The sequence below is a fragment of the Lissotriton vulgaris genome, chromosome 12, assembly GCF_964263255.1.
Source record: "Lissotriton vulgaris chromosome 12, aLisVul1.2, whole genome shotgun sequence".
NCBI lineage: Eukaryota > Metazoa > Chordata > Amphibia > Caudata > Salamandridae > Lissotriton > Lissotriton vulgaris.
The window spans coordinates 83,431,669-83,454,770 of NC_141700.1; positions in this window are offsets into that span (position 1 = coordinate 83,431,669).

Here is a 23,102-nt window from a genome sequence, read left to right on the forward strand (position 1 = left end):
GTTATTAAAGATTTGCGATTCTTTATCGGCACATACGCAATCCGCACGCTACATTCTGACCAAGGTCCTGCGTTTAGCTCCAAAGCTTACAAAGAGGCCATGGCCAGCTTGGGTGTTGCATTGTGGTACTCAAGTCCATTCCATCCTGAGGGAAATTCGGTTGTGGAAAGAAAAAAAGTGACATAAAGCAATCTATAACAACCAGGGTATTAGATTCGGGTGACGGGTGGGTCAAACATCTAATTAGTGTCCAACGTAGTCTTAATAACCTGCTATGAAATTCTCTGGGTGGAATCACTCCATATGAAATCCTTTTTGGTACTAGAATGATGGTTGAAAACCTCGATCATCATACTTCAGTGGTGGAACAAAAACCATTCGATATCAAAGATCGTTTGGCTGTTTTACAGGACTTATACGAAACAAGAAGAAGTCTAAGCAACACCATACAAAAGCCAACGACCACTGAAGAAAAACCACCTGTCCCGGCAAGACCTCTCTGGATTCCAACGATTGGGGATCTGGTCAGAGAGAAAATAGCGGATAAGAAGCAATTTGGACCTTCTTACAGGAAACCAGTACCTGTACTAGCAGTCCACGGATCAAGAACAGTGCTACTGCCGCCCCTTGCTGGAAGAAAGGAGAACTGGTTTGTGTCTATCGATCTGGAAAAACTACATCATATGGCCGATAATAAGTACTAGGCCCAGTGGACTCCAAAGATGTAGCAGACAACCAAATCTCGCTACTATCCAAGAGGTTCAAAGTGAAAGACTCATCACCTTTGAAGAATCTGCAGCGAGAAAAGAAGGACTATGCAACAAAGCCATGGAACGTGTGCCTCTTGAAACCCAAATAACAGTTTGTCAAGTTCAAGTTCAAAAGACCTTTATTCGAATTTCATAAAATTCATAAAAGTACCGCAGATAAAAACAACAGTTCATTTAAATATACATACAGACAAAAAGAATTTTTTTTATAATATATAAATATTTCATAATATAGAGTTCCATACAGTAACAATACAGTACATTACATTTCATTATAGCTCCAGTAAGACTAGTTTCTATTTTCAGGGATTTTCCATCGTTTTGCGCGCTCGTATGGCCAATCTTAGAAAAGTGCTTGTGCGAAAAATTAATTCATCGGTATCCAGGGAAACCAACAAACTATATGATTCTTTAAGTGTGAGTGGTCTGTGTTTTTTAAAATAAGGAGTTAAAAGCCATTTAATAAATCTAAGATAAAATTTGCAGAAAAATAGGAAGTGCAAATCATCCTGTGTACTCACACAATCACAGGGACACGGATTAAAATCAGCACTATGGCAATACCCCAAAGGAAAAGACAACAGAAATTTTACAGTACCCGCTCTTAGGCGAAACAATAGTGATCTCTCCCAACTAGTCATAGGAAGGGAGAGATAGGACGGGAGAGTTTGTCTACACAATTCATTTCCTATGTATTTCATAACACTTGATTTCTGTAATTCACTTCCTATCTGTTCATTGTTGTAAAGTGCATACAGTGCATTTTTAACCTCGACTTTATCCTTTGTTTCAATTGTCATAGGATCGGTGAACAAGGTGCCTCTATCAACTTCAGTAAGTGATTTAGAAACTTCTGAGAGCCATGGAATCGCCATTCCATAATCACAATTTAAGCAGTCCTTTATAATATTTTGTGTGAGGATGGCAGCATTATTCCTCCAGACTCTAATCCAAAAAAGTGCTGGTCTGGCTCTAATAAAATCACTTATATAAGGAAGATTTAATTCACTATGGCAGATAGAATCAGAGGAAGAGATCGGTACGCCCAACACTTTCCTGCAAAAGCGACTTTTCTCCCTTTGAATACAGAGGCTGCTACCCGACCCCCATACCTCCGCTCCATACGAGGCAACAGGTGAGCACTGCAGTTTAAAAATCTTTAAACTAGCCTTAGTGGCACCAATATTCTTTGGGCGAGGGAGGCTCAAAACGGAGTTGTTGGCTTTCGAGAACTTGCTCGTGGCGTGGGCCAAATGCCCACTCCACGAGCCGTTCGCAGCGAAAACCAACCCTAGATAGGGAAATGTAGAAACAGATTCTAGTTTATCTGTACCTATCTGTATAGTATTGAGTTTCCTTTTGCCAGGGCCGCAGGGCATAATAAAAGATTTTTTTAAATTGACCCTCAAATCCAGACCCTCCATAAAATTAACAACACTATGTACAAGCAGACGAAGAGCATTAGGAGTGCGGGCCATAAGCACTGCATCGTCTGTGTATAAAAGCACTGGTAGGGGTTTCCCTAAGATTACTGGAACATCTGTGGTAACTTTTTTCAGACAGTTAGATAGACCATTAATATAAATGATGAACAACAGGGGTGCTAAAATGCACCCCTGTCTCACCCCCCTCCCTATGTCAATGGCTCCTGAGACCTCTCCACCCATCCCAATACGTACCCGTGCTTTCAGGTCGGTATGGAGATAGGCTAGAAATCTTACAAGAGTATCATCTAGGCCATTGAGTAAAAGGATTGACCAGAGTTTGTATCTATTCACAAGATCAAAAGCGGATGAAAGATCCATAAAGGCAAGGTAGTTAGGAGATGATCGGGCAACACTATATTTATCAATTATTAGTTTCAAATTTAAACATTGCTCCACTGTTCCTACCCCACTCCGGAACCCCATCTGACAAGGGTCCAAGAAGTCTGTGTCAACCGCCCATTCTAATACTCTATTGTAGATTATACGTCCCAAAATTTTTAAGGTGTTCTCCAAAAGGGAGATTGGGCGATAGTTAGCAGGATCTGACCTATCTCCCTTTTTATAGATTGGGACGATAATACTAGTTGCCCATGTGGCCGGCATAGCTGCTGTTGGAAGGCTATTAAAAACATTAAGAAGTATTGGTGTCCACAAATCAGCGTTGTATTTAATAATATCTATGGGGAGACCATCCGGACCGGGCGCCTTATTTCCCAGACTCTCTTTTATGGCTATTTTAACTTCATGGTCCATAATCTGTAGGCCACCCGGTTGTCCTTGATTCGAAATAGGATGCTCCTCTGAGGGGGCTGCATAAATTCTAGAGAAATGGGTCTCCCATACAGCACTTGTTATATTACAACTAATTTGGGTAAGCTTCTTTCCCATTTCCCTCGTTTTTCTGACAGCGGACCAGAATGGGCCCTGCCACCCAAATTTGCGCTGATCACCAATGAGTCCCACTGTTCAGAAAGCAAAATGGCCTTCCTTGCAGATATTTTAGCTTTATAGTTTTTTCTGGCAGCTTGAACGGTCACTTTGCACCTAGGTTTGGCAGAAAGTGCCTTTCTTAACTCCCTATTCGCCAAGGAGCAAGATGAATCAAACCACCTTGGCTCTTTGCCTTCCTTGGGCAGTGGGACTGACAGAAGGGTTTTAATGGTTAAACACAGTACTTCGAAGTCAGCAATTAATTTATCATGGTTACCACTAGAAGACAGGCAAGACTCAATCAAGTGTGAATGTGACATTTGTACACTGTCTAGAATGGCCCCACAGTCAACTCCCCTCCATTTTAATCGAAGGCCGTCAATTGAAGGTGTAATGTCCCTTGCACCATTTAAATTCATAAAAATTGGACTTGGTGCAAGATTCAAAATTACAATTAATGGATTATGATCACTGAGAGATGTTACTACCACAGAAGTTTTTACTATACAGTCTGTTAGCAGTGGTGACATAAATACATAATCAATAGTGGAGCTACTATCCCTGCTTATGAACGTGGGGGCGTAAGGGGAGCTAGAACTATCCCCTGCTCTCATAGCGTCGGCAAGGTCGAATTCAGTTAATATATTAGACAATTCAGTACCCCTGCGTTCTGCTAAATCTTGGTAGGTCTGATTCTCAGCCCCATGACTCTTTGTTAATTTCGCATTGAAGTCACCCCCTATTAGAATTCCTGACTCTGTGTCTACTGATAAGAAACATTACAATTTACTTAAAACTTTTGATAATGCCAAAAAATTCTTATTCGGTACATAATAAAAATCATTATTATAAAAATTGATTAAATAAATCGTGGTCTTTGACTTTAACTTGTATTCAAGAATTTTAATATTAAGGTTATCACTCTGCAGGTCTCTAATTATACCACCTGCCAAGATCTTAATACCGATGAATAGGCCACCCACTGCTTGGCCAAAACTGGGTTTAGGTGATGTTAAACTAAAACAGTGATAGTCCTCTATGTATAGATTCCCAACAGCCCATGTTTCTTGGAACATAATAATATCCACATTATCAATTATCTCAATCCATGCAGGGTCCAATAACTTAGATTCCAATCCTGCAACATTCCAGCTTACAATTGATAAACCATGGGTAGTACAACGTTTACTGGGCTTGCCCCCAGTACTCCCTGTTTTATCATAGGTTGTGTTGACAGCAACAGGCAAAGTACTGTTAGCGAGCATAATATTCGCAGGATTATTCAGATCCTGACGTTCTACAACTTGTGCTAAGTGACCCTCTGGTTTGCTAACTACAACTTGGCTGTTGGTATTACTTTCAGCCATTGTGTCAAGTCAGTCCTGCTCATCTAAGTTGGAAAAGTATTCAAACCGATTATGAGTAGGGATGTTAAATATTGGCCTAGCTTCAATTATCGGTGTGAATTGATGGGGAGCAGGAACTGGGTAAGACCTATCTCTATAGTTATACTGATGCGTAGTTGAGAATTGCGGGTAGTGCAGGGGATGGGAAAAAGGTGCTGACATTGGGGCCTGATTCCGCCGATTGTGGCCATTCAGGTAATTAAAATCTTGGTTTTGGGAGAAGAGCGGTGATTTAATCCTTGCTCCAAAATTCAAATCTTGATGTGGGGTTATGGGGTGATTTACCATAGTTTGTTTGGAGGGTATGAAGTGTCTATAAAAATAGCCTAGTGCAAGGAGTGTAGTGTTGAATTCCCATGGTGAGGGTAATGGGGCACTTGCCAATGTTTTCTCTGCCCATTGGGGGTTTTTGAAATTTATTGGAACGCAGTCACCCTCAAACTTTTTCCTCAGTGGGCCTATCCAGCCCACTCTCTGGGTGTGGATGATCTCCCTTGCAACTTCTATGGGAAAATTACAATTCGCAATTAACCAGTGTAAGGTTTTATTTTTGAGGGATATAGGAGTTTCATCTTGGTCCTTCCTTAATTTAGAAACATTAACTAGGACCAGCACATATGCCCCACACTCAGGTGGAAGGTTGATACGTGAGGGAACTTGCCTTATGGTTTTTTGTGGTGGTTGGACCATGGGAGAACTATTTGCGGGATTTTGAGATTGACTCACAGTAGTCCCATTCGATTGTTTAGTATTTTGATCCTTCCTTGAATCTACGGCTACATTATTAGTACTAGAATTAGCTGTTAACTGGCTGGCACTAGTCCCTTTAGGTGGGACTAACGGGGGTTTAGGTACTGTATTTATAATTGGTGCTTGTGAGTTGTTTGGTTTGGTAACTACTATTTTAGTGGAACTAGGTTTGGTTACTGCACCGTTTGCCGCACCTTCTTTAGATAGATTCTTAATGGGGATGCTTAATTCAGGTATTTGCTTTTCTATGCGGGTGAGCCTACTTTCAATGGGGGACAAATAAATACTGAATAGCTCACCCAACCTTTCCAGCATGCGATCATTTACAGTTGCAATGTTGTCATCAATTTTACCATCCTTATCTGGTGTCCCTACATGCTGCTCCTCCTCTCTATCATCTTCCTCAATAGTCTCCTTTGTCCTGCTCGTACTTAGGTGGGAGTTGGAATTTGCACCTTTCCTAGTTTTTCTTTTGGGCAGACCATGTTTTCTGACCTTAGGAGTCCAGGGCTTCGGTACATGTTGTATTTGTTTTTGAATAGCACCCTCCCGTCTACCTCTTAATTGCCTCGTGTTATCTACTGATATTACTTCTGGAGTAGGATTGATATGCAGGTCTGGGGTCTTCTCCAGATCCATGCTAATATCTGTCTCAGAATCTATCAATGGAATTGAGGCAGCTACATTTACCTCACTTGGAATAGTATGAATATCAGCAAACACATCAACTAAGGGTCTAATATTAGTGGGCATAGCCTGGATAGGTGTGGTGGCAGATGCAATAAGACCAAGGGATGAGCGTTTAGCATGGGCTAGATCTTGTGAAACCCTGTGTTCTAAAAGTGAAATGCCCTGGTTTATAGCATCATTGGTCTTAATTATAAAATTATCAATAGGGCCAGTTACTGAACCTCCCCCGGCAGCTGTTCTGCTGCGACTGCCCCTTGGAGACATATTGATGTTGACAAATAATATACTAAACCGATCACAGAATGAGATAAAGTGTCAGTTCTATTAGACAGTTTAATAAGCAAATGCTCGGAAGAAGATGTAGTTGGCCACACAAGGTACAGAGCAGAGCAAAGCAGTTAATAAAATATCAGTTTGTTAGTGCTCTCAAAGCACATATGGAGAGAAAGTGTCAGTAATCCACAGTGCTCGAGCACACGTCAGATAGCAGTCAGGTACCTTAGAGTGGAAATGGTAGGGGGTGCGCCCGTCCCGTCCTCCTCCGGCCTCTAAGGGCCACAGAGGGCCCGCCCTTTGCCCAGGCTTAGCCCCGGGCGCCGACCCGCGCGCGATCCCGCGACGCGGGGGCTCACGCTGACCTTAAGCGCTCCTCCGGGGGCGGGACAGGATGCGCGCCTTCCTAGGCGCAAGCGGTGCTGGGGAATGTAGTCCCCGATCTGCCGCCTCACCGCGATGGTTGGGGAGCGGCAGGCAGCAGGGAAGCAGAGAGCCTGATGTCCGTAGCAGCGAAGCAGTGCTGGGGCTGCAGTGGTCCAGGTGCCCAAGTGGTGACCTTCCAGGTCAGTAGCAGTGTCAGGTCCCCCGCTCCTCCGGGGCTCACGCTGACCTTAAGCGCACCTCCCGGGGCGGGACAGGATGTGCACCTTCCTAGGCGCAAGCGGTGCTGGGGGATGTAGTCCCCGATCTGCCGCCTCGCCGCGATGGTTGGGGAGCGGCAGGCAGCAGGGAAGCAGAGAGCCTGATGTCCGTAGCAGCGAAGCAGCGCTGGGGCTGCAGTGGTCCAGGAGCCCAAGTGGTGACCTCCCAGGTCAGTAGCAGTGTCAGGTCCTCAAGAAACTCCCGTCTACAATGATGTAGCATCTGACTACACTAACATGTCAAGGGAAGAAGCAGCTCCAGCGATTTCAAATAATCCGGATGCGATACTATTGACAGAACTGCATCTGGCTATTTCATCAACTTTGATACCTTTTCTGAGGATCCCAGTGAACCTGAAACTACGCCAACAAACAAGACTTTCAAGGAAAAAGTAACAGAATTCTTTTCACCAGCTTGAAAATACATATCTGGTTTCACCGTGGGTTGAATTTTGGATTGTGTTAGGTGTACTTTTTCTCCTACTATGGCTCATTCTTGTTTTAAGTTTGGGAAAGCTGATAGATGGAAAATATAGTAAAATGGACATAGCAAGTAAGAACATCAACTCCTGAAACCACACAAATCATCTCTACGTGAACAAAGAGACCTGTCATCAGTGAACATCACAGCCGTTCTCCTACCAGCTGGAATCGCATGGGATAGAACTGAGTATGACATTAATGGCCCTGTCGAGCTGCTGAAGATTCCACACCAATTTAAAGTTTCCTTGAGTGATTTTGTTTCACCAAGTACATTTTCTGATGATTGGGACTTTGAAACTGTTAATAACATGATGGCAGACTTAGAAATGTCAGCAACATTTTCAAAACATGAATACTTAGAAGGTACATCAAATTATGAAGAAATGTATTGTTTTAATCATTTTGGTCATCATATATTTGCTCAAGTCTGCAAACCCTATAAATGTGTTAACTTATAATCAATGGGAACATTGTCCACCGCCACCAAAAGGTAGCTCTAAAACATTTTATGGCAAATTTCCATACTTCTCAAGTTTTAATGTCACAAATGCAGAAACCTTTTAATTTAAAAATGTTAATAAGACAGGCATGAAAAGTATGTTAACAAATACTAAACAGATTTATTCTGCGGCCTTTTATGCTCAATTGTCTACATTACGATACAAAAGGGGATGATGGACGGAGCGTTTGAGCAAATCAAACACTCACCCCCAGTCAACTGATCTAAAGAATGGTGATGGATTAAACCCAGATCAGTTGACTGGAGATGAGTGTTTGATTTGCTCAAACTCTCCGTCCATCATCCCCTTTTGTATCGCCCAGTGCGCCCTAAGTTGGCAGGGTATGCTCAGACGTGAGTCCCTTGCTCACTTTGCCACTGGATTCAAGATAGCCTGGCTGATGACGGCTGAAATGCCAGAAACCGGTCCCAGGATGCTTGTTTCCGGTCCAGGGAAAACATGGCTTGGCAGTTCGGGCTGGACTGTTCCCATGAGGCACAGGGTCAGACTGATTAGCATATGGCCATGTCTGAACTGGGGTGATCAGTTGACTGGGGGTGAGTGTTTGATTTGCTCAAGCTCTCCGTCCATCATCCCCTTTTGTATCGCAATTGTCTACATTAGACTTTGACTTTTGGAAAGACAACATTGAGACAAAAACTGTTTGGGCACAAAAGACTGACAGGTACAAGGTTTAGAAGCATTATTCAGAGCCTGCATCATCCCAGAACAAATACTGTTCTTAAATGAAACTGTTCAACAGACATCTTGTCTTGGCCTGGCTAAGATTAAAGATTTAAACAACCCGTCCATACCTAAGCCCACACCTGATAGTAATAAAACTATAGATGAGGTGGTAGATGTAAATTATATTTTACAACAAAACAGAACTAATCCTGAATGAAAAAAATTGTTAATCTGGCCCACAGACACGAATAACTGTCAAAATAGATTCCTGAACAAGAAACAAGGGTTTACAGTAACTAGGCCAGATCAAAGATATATCCAGAGACAACATCCAGGGATAATAACAACTTACATTGTAGGAAAACTGTGCCTTGAATGGCTACAAAAATCCACACTCCCAGAAATAAAGCAACACTTAACTTCACTTAAAGATGGCGTTGATTTATGCGAATTCTTACTTGGACCTCGCAAACCACGTAATAAACGTTTCATATACGCCGGTATTCACGCTGCGTACAATGAAGCATGGAAAGTCACACAAATGGAAACTGCAGAACGAATACGAGAAATTAATCGTATTAATTTAGAGAAAGCTATCGATGTAGTTGACAATGGGTTAACAGCTCTGTTTTCCGGAATTTATTCTTTGGACAGCATCGTATCCTCTGCCATAGACATAATGGAACAGGACTTGCTAATGTTACAACATGGCCAGTCTCAATTGCGTTCTATAATGCTGCTAGGCTGGACGTTACAAAAGCTTCGTTCTGGCAATGTGCCTTGGCGTATAATCAACACCACGTCATTGTTTACTGTATTTAACCTTACAGATAAACTAATCTCTTTGGCACAGAGGGGAGCAGACTATACGGTGCCGAGCATAGAAAAACTGGAAAGATTACCATTAACCGTTTCTGAGAAACCATCCGTTGAATGGATAATACATGGCACCATCACGATACCAGTGACGATTTTCCAGTTTCAGTATTGCTTAAAACACATACCAGCAGGCCTGTATGAAAGGTTGGGTAAAGAGTACATAAAGTCGACCTGGGATTTACCATACACACACAAAAGTTGGAGTGGGGGAACGGAGGTATTTTTTTTTAGTGGTAAAAACTGTAAAACAACATTGAGCGGTACACTTCTTGGTCAAGGCATTAATTTACATGGAGCCTGTGAGGGTTCTTCAAACAACTTATCATGCCACCTGCAGGGTTCCCCGACAGCAGTGATAGATCCAATTTTTAGGCAGCTTTCCAATAGAAGATACATAATGCTGAATGATCACAGCTGTTGTGGAATTATGCCAGGGACAGCCTTTCTGGTTAGTGTGTCAGCCATGGTCACTTGTTGTATGCAAGTATTTTTTCCAGACGGGGAGTCGCCACTATGGCCTTCACTGAACATCTCTCCTATACAAATCGATACTTAAAGCAGAATGAAAGCCATTCTTTTACAAAAAACTGTGCCACTGACCTCGTTCAGAGAGATGTATGATCTGCAAGTTGCAAGGTCCTCTGCGTAGATACATGCATTATTATCAACAAACTGCCCCATACATTTCGCAGAAATGTTAGGTCGTATCTTAAACATGTCTGATACCAGCGATATTGTACATGTATTTAAGACGATTTTTTCGGGACTGTTAGCACCCTTTGAAGCAGTCCTGGGCATTTTTCCTAACTTCGTGCACTCTGTGTTCGGCGGCCTGCCTCTCATCTTGTGACTCGTAGCAGGGATACTATTTTTATACCTCCTGCTCTGTTGTGGCAAGTCCGGCCACCAGCGAAACCCAAATTACCATGGAGAAGGCTCTTCTGGCCATGCAGTATCGTGAACGCATAACACAGATCCTTGGCTTGGCTCGTTTGAGAGATCTGAATACCACATGCTTCCTGTCATTCAGATCAATCTGGCAAGATTGCATTTTACCTGTTCTACGATGCCTGCTTTGTGGAGAGGAATGCGTGTTAGATATCTGTCTAACACTTCCATTGGCAATGCCAACGGATGTTGACACTTTACTAGGTCCGGTAACGGCTCATGTATTATGTTGCCCCCAACGGCTACCAATCCTGATGACGGCATTCATTGAGATCTCACCGGCAATTCCAGCTGAAGGTGTGATACACGGACCAACAGACACACAGGTACCATCTACTACGAACATTGCTAACGTGGCTGACGCTGACGGCGATGGTTCTCATCTGTGTACGATTGATCTACTTAATGAAGTGGTTCAACTTTCATCTACTGTGGTAGACGATTTCTTTGCCAGCCTAGACGACTTAATGTTTTCTCCTGACACCGAGAATAACTTTTGGAGTTAGCACACAGCGTTCTTTCAACTCTGAAATTCGACCTTCACTTTTTTCAAAACAAAAGCTTCTAACTTTGGAACTCTATTTTTCTACGATTTAATTTGACTTTTTTCCCAAAAAAACTCAATGAACTTTGGCAAAAAGCAATCTGCTTAAAGTAGAACTATTCTTAGAGAACAAGAATTCTTTGAATACTTCCTAGAAACAATATTGAACTAATGCACATACCGAAACCAAAACAGTTTGTATATTCTGCTATGGGTTGGTCTCGACTTTTCTTCTGTAACTATGAGCCATTTCATGAACGTAATTCCATGATTCATTCAGTTAGCATTTCCAATATCATATTATAGGCTTACAATGAAATCATTGCTTTTAAATGCGTTCAGTACTAATGCTCATTTTTGTGTGCAACCATTTTAAATGCATTTTATATGTACTTTTGGGTGGGATTGTAAACACATGCTCTAGATTATATGTTTTAGTGCTTGAATTTAGTTGAATATGATAACGTGGAGTTGGTGTTGTATAACATTTTAGGACCCTATTGTAATTTTCCCGATTCATGCCCTTATATAGGTATAAATCACCATATCCTTATATATGCATAGAAATCAGAACCATATTTAAGCATAGCTCATGCAGTCCAAATACTGCAGAGCTACTTCCACTAGTTCCGAAAATCTACAATGATTTCTTGGAAAACTCGTCTTCAGCAGCTAGGGACTTCCCCTTGCTCGAAAACTGACTTATGCAAGAACTCATGGAGTTTTCAAAGAACATTCACTCTTTGATGACGTTACTATGTCCACCTTTACGTCAAACTCGGTACCTTCAAGGTATAAATATGCCCACACTTGCCAAAGCGAACACACAGTGGTTTGGAGCAGTTCGACTAGCTACTTGCCTGAAGCATCCTGCTACAGCAAGTGCCGAAGGAAGCTGACCCTCCAGCAGACGCACTAAGAGAGATGCTGTATTTTCTCTTGCCGAGAAATCCAGCTGCCGTGTTTCCAAGCTACCCTTGCGGGTTGTTGGGAAATCGAGTCCTGAGATTGACGGAGCTGATTAGACCCTAAGAGAAATCTTGGATAGATTCTTGGTAAAGAATACAAAATTTATGCTACACCTCACTTACTTCTTCCCTTGTACTAAGCTTAGGTTAGGTACATTGGGGTAGGAGTATTTTAGAAGCACCAGTTGAGTACTTTTTAGCCTCTGTTATTTATGTATGTATTTATCTATGGTCTAGGTACCATACAATGCTCTTACAGTATTATTTTATTCTACTCTTTTTAATGAATGCATTATATTTTGCAACCAGTATTACGATTGTAGCAGTTAATTTCTTATGCTTGAGAAAGAAGACTGTTCAATAAATACTTTTATTGAAAACGCCCGTCTATCTATTTCTCTGCACCTCTGGTGAAATGAAGCATGCATGAATGACTGAGTAAAATATCTATCTATTGTTTCCACGACTCTGAAGATCAGTTTTATCTTGGGAAACAAAGTTGTCATGTGTATGCGGTTGTCAGAAACGAAATCCCTACTTGTGAACTCGAGTAAGTTTCTCGTGACCTCTGAGCTAGCTGGCACTCACAATTAAGTCTAATAAATTTCGATAGAGACCGAGTAGACATAAGTCCTACGTCACATCTACAGTATATATTATTCCAATGTGCAGAGCCTATTGGGAATATTAGAACTACACTACAAGACCATTAAATGTTTTATACTTTCATGAGGCTATAAGACTTCTTTTTGCCGCCACTTTCACTGCAACAATCTTGCTAATAGGAAGGTCTTTCCAGATGTGGAACCACCATACAACAAAAACAGAAATCAGCTACCCCTTCAATCGTATTTTGACTGTGCTATTTCTGGACCTCCTACAGAGCCCTACTAACCTATCAGCTAGGTTTGAGCTATTAAAATAACAAATTCATACATATAATCATACATAAATACATACGCTTTCCGATATTAGAAGAACAAATATCATCCCATCTCATTTGTGTTCCTGATCCGAGTGGAAATGGCGTAGATGTTTGGGCTGGGCAGACCCTTTGCCACATAGCTAATATTAATGTGCTGTAACTGATCTATGTATGTAAGACTACAATGAGGAAATAAACGATGACATGGAATACTACTACCCGGAGCAAAGCGAGAGCCCGAAGTATTTCATTCACTTTCTCTTTTTATTGCTCTTATGCACTTACTGTAGGAGACTTATGATTGTCCAGAAATTGTGTACAGTTGGTGTAAACTGCTCCAGACAATTTGTTCCTTACTGAGAGCAAAATAAATCCAGGGCCATGTGCATCCCAGTTCAAATGGGACTTGGATAAGTTTAGACTGTGCAATCCTTTTTGGAGTAGATTCAGGGTAATTTGCAAATGGTTTACGAGGTGCACTGCTGGTGTTTATGATAATTCCAAGCAGTCGATCTGTCACATCATATGTCCTTATTCTTCTCATTAGGCAGATTAATCTCATCTGCATTGATTTAAACAACCCCTAAGTTATGTGATCACCTTTCTGTACCATTAAAATAGAATCACTTGCTCCATTCTGTACCTCTTGCTTTTGCGTATGTTTCTGTAAAGAGACATGGATCAGCAATTCTTAACCTGGGGTCCACAACAAATATTCAGGGGGTCTGTGACGGTTTAGAAAAAATTAAAACAACATTTTGAAGTGCTTTCTACATGCTAAGGATAATTGGAATTGGAAGCTCTAAACATTAAGTTGGTATCCCTAGCTTGATTTCTGTGAGCAGCACATGTACAGCAAACAAACCTAGTATGGACGATTGGTGGCGTGAATTGAAGAACTAGTACGCGTTTACACTAAGAAGGCATTCATTAGAAGAACATAAAGTCAAAGATATGCTACTGTCCAAGATATTGCTTTAGAAATAAAACTAAATTTAAAAAAGTTCCAACCTCTCCATTAAAAATTAAATGTAGAGTTTATTGTATTTTTTCTGCGGGTGAATTATCATCAAATATTTCATAATTTATCTATGTATTTTATGTATGCATTGTTTAATATACTTATGTCTTGCTTTGAGTTTAAAACCCTACAGAGTACTTTGGCTGGAGCCCATTGCTTTCACTAGTGATTCAGTCAGGGTCTGCAGAAGTCCAAAGGTTCAGAACCGCTGGCCCAGATGTCCAGCACTGTTTTCTAGAAATCAAAATTACTAACATATGTTAAAGTAACGTAACCGCTGTTACGTAACCGGTGCTCATGTGAAGCGCTCCAATACCATCAGGTTGAGTTTGCGCTTTATATAAATCTGCATATGTGTCATTCCGAGTTCATTTTGAAGGAGATTGCAAACATGTAATAGTTTAAGTAACTAAAATTTGGAGTATGAACTGTATAAATAATCTGGCTTTCGGTGAGTAGGCGATTATAAAAAGTGCATCCATAATTTTTCCTTCTTTCTGGAAGTTGCTGGGACTCCAGCTCCCAAGGCCGGGGAAGATGGAAGCCTGGGGTTGGCACAGACTGCACCCAGTTTTGGATCACCAAACAGGCAAAGTAGGAACTGGCCTAAGGGCCCCACTCCTTTTAGGGCCCGACGACGACGGATCAAAAGAATATTCGTTGTTTAGTTTTGTGTAATAAAATTTGTTTATTAAATTTGTTGGTGTTGGTAAAAAGAAAAACTTATTAGGAGAGGATGTAGACTTACGGCTAGAGCGGGCGACCTAGAATCTGGGGAACTGTGTTCGAGTCTCGGCAACCACGCTCAACATCCTGTGATTCTGGGCAAATCACTTAATATCCCCGCGCCTAACAAACATGAATGTGTCCTTCTGTAACGGAACTGGTGCTATGTAAAGCGCTCTGATACCTGATTCGGGTCTAGTTTGTGCTATATAAAACTCTATTAAGAAAAAAAATCCGACTGCCTAGGGCCCCTGTGAACAATATCTTAAGTCTCACACCTCCTTGCAGACATTGAGAAGAATTTGAATGTTTCTGTCTCACAACTGATATTAAAAACCAAATCCTGTAGGAAAGAACCTTGACGCATTAAATACAAAGGGCGAAAGCTGGGGCAATTATTAGTAAGAGCAGCTGAAAGAAAACCCGACCATGTGTGCTCAGAACACTAAGACATTTGCACATCTTCCTACTTAGGTGTGCACATGACTTAATTTCCGAGTAGGAATGCACAAACAAAAGTTTACAGCAGGAAATCGATATCCATAGATGTAGAATTACACAGTATTGTGGAATAACAACACGGCCGGGAGCATGGGATGTCTTGGACATTCAAGAAGGAGTGTGTGCTCAAAAGTTAGTGCACAGCCTAATGTTTGTACAAAATTTTCCAAACCCTTCCCACCCTGGAAATGGTTGGATGTTTCTTTCTGTCGAGGGCGGAAGTAAATGTGTTTCCTGGAAAGCCGTGACTTCCGGGAGTAATCTTAAACAGCAGGGAAGGGGAAATGACTCTTTTGAGGATATTCAGGCGGGAGTGTTCTTAATTGTGCAGGGAGCCCCCCATCCCCCGCCCGAAGGGACAGGATATCTTAATATATTCTGTAAATTTATTTTTCAAATGCTTACTTTGTTGCCTTGCTTGAGTAGTAAATATAAAATGCTACAATCAGTGCTACTGGATTTATGCAATTCTGTGGCTGTGACCTTTTCCCGTATAATTTAAATTATTCCCGCATAATTTAGTCGAGCCTGCTGCACAACTTGTCCCTCTGTTGTTGCATAATTCTAGTGGCTAAAGTTGTCCTATAGGCCTCTATTTCCTTAACAGAATCTACATCAGCCCCACTACTTCGCCGGTGGCCTTCTGCAGCACTCTAGGTTTCCCAGCTGAAGTAATCACAATAACACGTGGCAGCGCTTGGCAGCCTCTGTGGAATGAAGCGCTATAAAACACTGCAATTCAAATCATACCTTCTTGGGGTTCGGCAAACTCTCAGAATCCTGAAGACCTAACACGGACGCGTGTGTATCGAAATAAAACTCTTTCTAACAACATTTATATGGCATGCCTGCCCTTTTTGACCTCTCGTGGTCCCGAACAGCTGGTTCGGCCCTCCAGACCCTAGAAACAAGAATGTTTCTCTTAAATTTAAGTGTGGCTTTAGCGTACAATGATAAGTTCTTACATTATCTCGCCCCAACTCACGAGTAGTGTTTTTGTTCCTTAAATAGGCTTTTGTTTTTTTATTGCACCTCCACCCTTGCACCCCCAGGTGCTCACACAGTCCTGCGAGAACCAACATGTGCAGGGCAGAGGAGGGGTGGCGGTGGGGCTGGTGCCTGCTCGAGTAACACGGTCATGTGTGTGCACCTGCCAATAAATGTCAGAAATGGCGTCAGTGGACACACGCCCTGGCCTCCCTGGTGGGAGGGGCTTGTAGAGGCCCAGGCTGGAGGGGGGAGGGAAGCACACTGGAGGGGGATCATGAGACTAATGAGCAGAGGGATTAGAGACATCTTGGAGAGCTGCGGCCTGCAGTGCAGGAGACTGTCAGCAGCATATGGGCAGACCCCCCTAGACAGGGTGGGGGCGGAGCCAGACAGCCCTGTCGTGCTCAAGTGCATTCACCCGGACACTTCAGAGTGGCCAGAGCCATCCAAAGGCACTGGGGCTGGGAGGAGAGAGGCGCGTGACACGATTTGCACACTTTATTCTACATTTTTAAAATTATTATATTTGCAGTTTTATATAGCATGAACTCGACCCGAAGGTATTGGAGCACTTTACATGAGCAGCAGTTACATTACAGGAGGACACATTAATCTTTTTAGGCGCGGGGAGATTTAGTGATTTGCTCCGAATGACAGGATGCGGAGACCACGCAGAGACAAACCTGGTTCCACAATTCCAAAGTCACCAGCTCTGGCCAGAAGGCCACATCCTGCCCATAATTCTTTGTTTATGCTTTAGAGTCAAATTGGCATAATTCGCTTCACGAGACTAAGAACAGGTAAATCCTTGTGCCGAAAAATTGAATTGCATCACCCATTTCATAAATGAGAACCCTGTACTATTGAGCCATCCCTTAAAGACAGTGGAGTGGGTGGGGGCCAATAATGTCTGGTAAAGACCTTCTGCTCCAACATTCCAGTGCGTGTTTTTGTTTCTCTTTGATCTATTTTGAATTTCTGTCCCCCGTGTTTGGGATTTTTAAAAGTATTAACGCCCTGCTGCCTCCGGCTATGTCGGGTATTAAAGCCCCTCTTCTTCATTATAGGCCCTTGCCTGCAGCTCAGGCCTTTCACGCTGGAGAGTGACTTAAATACCTGCTATTCCGCTTAGCAGCAGGCTATATTACTAACAAGCATTGGCAAAGCCAATAGCTCTCGCCTATGTGCCTGTGCAAGAGCCATTGGCTTTGCCGAAGAGTTTCAGTCATTTTGTAGAGCAGCGTGGCTGCTGTCAAGCATGGCTAAAAGTTAGTGGCATAGAGGAGAGTGGCGTGGAGTATTGCAGAGTCTAATGGCTAAGAGTGTCGTGTATCAGAGTGGTAAGAGTGGAGTTGTGTACAGTGGCGTAGAGTACAGCGGACTGATGTAGAGTGCATTGGCGTAGAGTGTTGCAGAGTATAGTGGCTAACAGTGCAGCGTCGTAGAAGGCCGTGGCACAGATTAGAGTGGTGCATAGTAGATTGCAGTGGCATAGAGTGGATTAATGCAGAGTGGAGTGGCATAGAGTGTTGCAGAGTAGAGTAAAGTGGTGTAGAGTGGAGTGGTGGAGAGTGCAGTGTAGTAGAATGGAGTGCTGCTGAGTGCAGTGCCATTGAGTGCAGAGTAAAGTGGCATAGAGTTCAGCCGCAGAGAGTGCAGTGTTGCAGGGTAGAATGTCCTAGAGGTGTAGAGTGGCGTAGAGAGAGCAGTGACGTAAACTACAGTGGTGCAGTGTAGAGTGCATTGGTTTCAAGTAGGGTGGCGTAGTAGTATAGAGTGGAGTGACGCAGAGTGCAGTGGCATAGAGTAGATTGTTTCAGAGTAGAGTGAAGTGGCGTAGAGTGGAGCAGGATAGAGTAGAGTTGCCTAGAGTAATGACGTAAAGTGGTGTAGGGTACAGTGGCATAGAGTACAGGGTAGATTAGAGTGGAGCACAGTGGATTGTATACAGGGCAAGGGTGTAGAGTGGAATGGTACAGACTAAAGTGCATTGACGTAGAGTGTATTAGCATAGACTGCAATGTTATAGAGTGGCGTAGATTGTAGTGATGTACAGTGGAGTTGTGCAGAGTATAGTGGAGTGGCCTAGACTGGAATGACGTAAAGTGCCTTGGCGAAGAGTGCAGTGGTATGGAGTAGAGTGATGTAGAGTGCATTGGAATAGTTAGAGGGGTGCAGAGTAGATTAGAGAGGCGTAGAGTGAAGTGGAGTGGTGCAAAGTGGAGTAGAGTGCAGTAGCCCATAGTGCAGTGGTGTGGTGTAAAGTGGAGTGGTGCAGACTAGAGTGCAGTGGCGTGGAGTAGTATGGTACAGAGTGCAGTGGCATAGAGTGAAGTATGCATGGTGTGGTAGCGCACGCCCATTACAGACAACACATTTTCAATTGAAATGGCTATTACATTTGAACAGACGTACAGTTTACTAATTAAACTATACAGCGCACAAACAATAATGTGTGGAAATGGCATCACCTAGTGTATTGATTTGTTTTGATCATATACCACTAGGGAGAGCAGTATTATCTCCAAAATAGCTACACATGTGATTGTATTGAGAGTATGTGAATACAGCGCTCAACCCTCAAATGGCCTTACTGCTCAGAGACCATATATCCAACAAAGAAAATGGGAGTGTTTAGGAGGTCCAGAGATTATATTTTCAACGTTCAGAATTCAATTGATGCCTAGTATCTTCAAATTCTTATCTCATGAAATATGATCCAATGAAGCAGGAGCCATTGAATAATGTTTCAATCATATCTATAGGTATATTTTTTAAATTATTTTTGTTACATCCAACCGCTGCCCAGCCAATGCGTTTCGGCCCCAACATGGGGCTTCATCAGGACTGAAAGCGAAAAAAATATTCATTTATATTCTTAAGTGCATAAAAATATTTACACCAAAATACATACATCTCACCATCGTGCTAATGCATATTTACACAAATGTCATCTGTAAAACATACTATGGCTCCCTACTCAAAAAACAAACCGATGACAATTAAAATCTCACTGTACATGCAGTACCTAACACATAAGATCTAATACTTGTAGTAACTCTATATTAGCAGATCTGTATTCAGTCCAAAATCAATTCTGTTGGACTGCACTCTCTTTGTGTGTACATTTCGTTTTGATCATATTAAAGTATTTCTGTCCAACGCACTTCAGAATTAACTAAAAATGTGCTTCACTTATGCTTTGCTAATTCTGCTATATTCTGAAATACTCGCAAAATTCCTTAAAATGTTGTTGTTTTCCAGACAGAAACCCTTTCCTACCCTCACCCTCATATCCAGCAAGATTGACAAATAAATCCTCTCACTTTGAAAAAGTCAGAGAAAGAAAAGTAAACACCAAGCTCCCTCAGAAGATAGAGCCTGACATTTGACCTCTGTCTTTCAATACACAGCGAAAGTGACAAGATAATAACAAGATTTACAGGCCTGATAACAGAAAAGGAGCACTCGTGGAAAAATACAAGGAGAGGTAGTGTGAGATGGCTTTGCTCTTTGGGAGGGACAAACTGTACCTGGACAGCCTAAAAAAAAAGCCAGCAAATAGAAAGCCAGAAGCTATGAGTTACAAACCACAAAACCAATGAAGAACGGGTGGATGGCATTCCCACAGAAGTTTTCTGAATGTCCCCAAAATGGCTTTAGCAAACCAGATAACTGTGCTGTCTGGTTTGCTTCAACCCAAAAAAAGCGGTATTAAGAACCCAGCACTGGGAACAAGGACAAAGGCGGGAGGGGGAGACAAGGGCGTGAGGAAGGTAACAATATGAATGATCAATGGCAGGAGGGGGCATCAGGAACAGCAGAGGGATTGCGTTTGGGGGCAGCACGACAGACAGCGTAGGGTCTGTGTGCAGGAAGAGCACGGAGGAGGTAGAAGTACACGAGGGAGACTGCAGAAAAAGATGCACTCTAAAATAGTGCTGAAACACACAGCAAAAAGTAGAGCCTGAAACACATGAAGACAAAGGACAACACCAAAGAGAACAAAAAGCCATTTCCACCATGGTGAAAGAACAGTCCTCCATCATCTGGTGAGTTATATTTGAAGGAGCACGTGGCAGCAGTGGGTCTACACCAAAGGGCACAGAATCAACAAAGAACTTTGGATTAAGGAATCGTTTGTAGGAGACGGTGGTACCGCTACATGAAATTCAATGTCTAGTGTCAAAGATGCTAATTTTGCATCGATTCTTAGCACTATATATTTCTATATTTCAATAAAATAAAGTGGTGTGTCAAGTTCCATTTTTTGGGGGGAGGGGGTTAGTTTCCTATTTTATTTTTTCAGGCATGCATTTATGGCGTCCTGTGTATAGATCTCTGTGTTAATGGTACCAATTCCAGAATAGCACCAGGTACTGGAGGTCAGTACTGCATTGGTGTTGGCAGCATAGAGTTGGCTGGTTTCAATACTGGAGCAGCAGAGGGTAATGCGGACTAGCTTTGAGGTGCATGGGCAGTAGTACTAGTGGTGGTGAAGGAGGGCAGGTTTCCAGCACTGGACTGGCAGGTATGAAGGTCCCAGCACTGGAACAGCTGATGGGTCAGAGATACTACGTCAGGACTGGGCAAGTTTAGTAGAGTTGTATCTGAGACCAGGAGTGAATATTGAAAGCGTGCCGGGTACTGTAGAACAATGTTGCATGGCAGTAGCAGATCAGTGGAGGAGTCACAGTACTGGAGTTAGGGGCGCTCTAGGACCGAGGCTGAAAATTGAAATATAGAAAGTCATGTACTCACTGTCTAAAAGCCATGTTTGCTACCAAGAAGTGCGTACTCTCCCATTACTGGTAATGCACCAGTGCTGGTACTCAACCTTTCACATTAAGGGCAGGTACTCAGTACCTACCCATTCAAAGCACTGTCTAGGACAGGGCCTAGCCACAATTAAAGTTCTGCCCCATACTTATTGGTGTTCCTGCTTTGTAATGGGACTGCATCACCGAGTAACAGGACACAAGTCCTAAAAAAAGAAGTGGGGGGATGCTCCAAGTTAGGTGGTGTCACCGAAAGTGACGTCACAGCCACAACCCGAATGTACATTTTCCACTGGCGAGACAGAGCGAGATCCCCAAATAGAGTCAATGGGTCTTGGGAAATGGAGGTTACGGGGCAAATGGACAGCAGACAGCTTATTTCCATGTCATTTAACCACCAATCCGAAGAAGGCCAAGCTGGTTGCCATTCTCACAGGTACCTTTTAGCTTGAGATAATGCTCCTATTAGAGCGCTGACAACGCACTTCCCAACTGCCTGTCCCCAGAGCAGAGAGAATTGGAGCGCCTGTTACAAAAGAAAACCCTGATCCAATAACAGATATTTCTAAACCTGACATTTCCTTCCATGTCAGCCACCATTAATGCACGTTCAGTGCCGTGGAAGCCAGGTGCACCAACACTACAACTCCCAGAATGCCTTAATGTCAAAGAAAAACCATGACGAGAGGGCATGGGCTTTTGAAATAGAGAGAGATGACAACCCTAACACATTTCGCCTTTCCTTTATTCTTGCTCCTTTTTAAATGCACCAGCCGAGGAGTTAAAGGCCCATAGTGACAAGGTGAGCCTACTCCGACCAGAGAGAACGCCACTTCCGGGGCTGCCACCTGCCAACTTTCAGGTACCCAGAAGTCTCCGGGAGATAAAGACACAACTGACGCCTGCACCCGAATACCACGTGGCCAATCACAGTCCATGCTCTCACTTAGGAGCCAATTAACGACACCTGGATCCATCCCATCGAGCTCCAACCTGCCTCCCTCTCGCTGCCGCTAAAATCTCAGGGAAGCCTTGGATTTGTCATGAGATAGTCACGTGATTACAGTAGGCGTGGCTTGTAATTATTAGAGCGCTCCGATTTTTCGAAAGGTGGCCACCTGACCACATGCCTCGTGTGCAATAATGATTTTAAAATGGGCAGAGGAGGCCTCTCTTGTTCTATTTTCCATCTGCTAAATTGGTTTGTGTAGCAAAGGGGTTGGGGGGTTATGTTCTTTTTGGCTTAAAAGTTGGGGTTTCCTTCTGTAAATATTGGTTATGTGCGTGTGCAGGATACGTTTTTAGTAATATTATTCAGCTCTATTTCTTACCGAACTTTCCCCTGTGATTTTGAGGTCAGCGATTTTTTAGGACTCGCCTACGCAGTGAGCAATTGCTGTTTAGGAGGGGCCTCTTGGCATCGCACTGTACTTTCTTGAAAACTTGTGCATGTTTTGCACTGTTTCTAATGAGTAATCGTGCATGCAGAGCATTTACCTTGCTGGAGTGAGCAGCGGCGCCATCTGCTTGCAATTATCGCACTTGCTCCCGAAAGGTAAACGCAGAACATGGACTGACCCCTCAGCCCGGTATCTGGCAGCAGGATGGATCTTCAATCCGGCATATCCTGCTCTGTTCCTACTCGATGCTGTATTCGTGTTGAGGAGGGGTAGGGACGCCCAAATTGTGGAACTCCCGCCGGCTGCAGATCAGCAGAGCTCAGAGGCACGTCCCCTCCTTTTGTTCAGGCCCCGTAGCCGGTTTCAGGGCACACCGACGCCCAGGGGACCCGCAGGCCACCACAGGTTTTACTCGGTCGTTCCCTGGGGCACTTCGCTCTCTCCAACTCCGGCAGCACCCACCCTTCTCAACCCACACTTTCAGACAGGTACCTGGTGGCAGGATGGATCTCTCTGAGAGAGGGCCTGCACCGTCCTCAATCCGGTATCTCCAGCACCTTTCGTACTCAATGGTGTCAGTCCACCTCTGCGGCCATGTTTGTGCATTATGTAGATGTGGGGCTCCACCAGTATGGGTACCGCAACCTGACCTGTTATGTTATGTTATGTTATGCGTTTTTATTAGGCGCACAGATGCTCCAGCAAAGGAGCGTCCTGGCGCCCGACAAGGTAGCAGCACAACACAACGAAACAATAAATCAAACAAATTTTTTTTAAACTAAGGGAATAAGAAAGTTTTCAC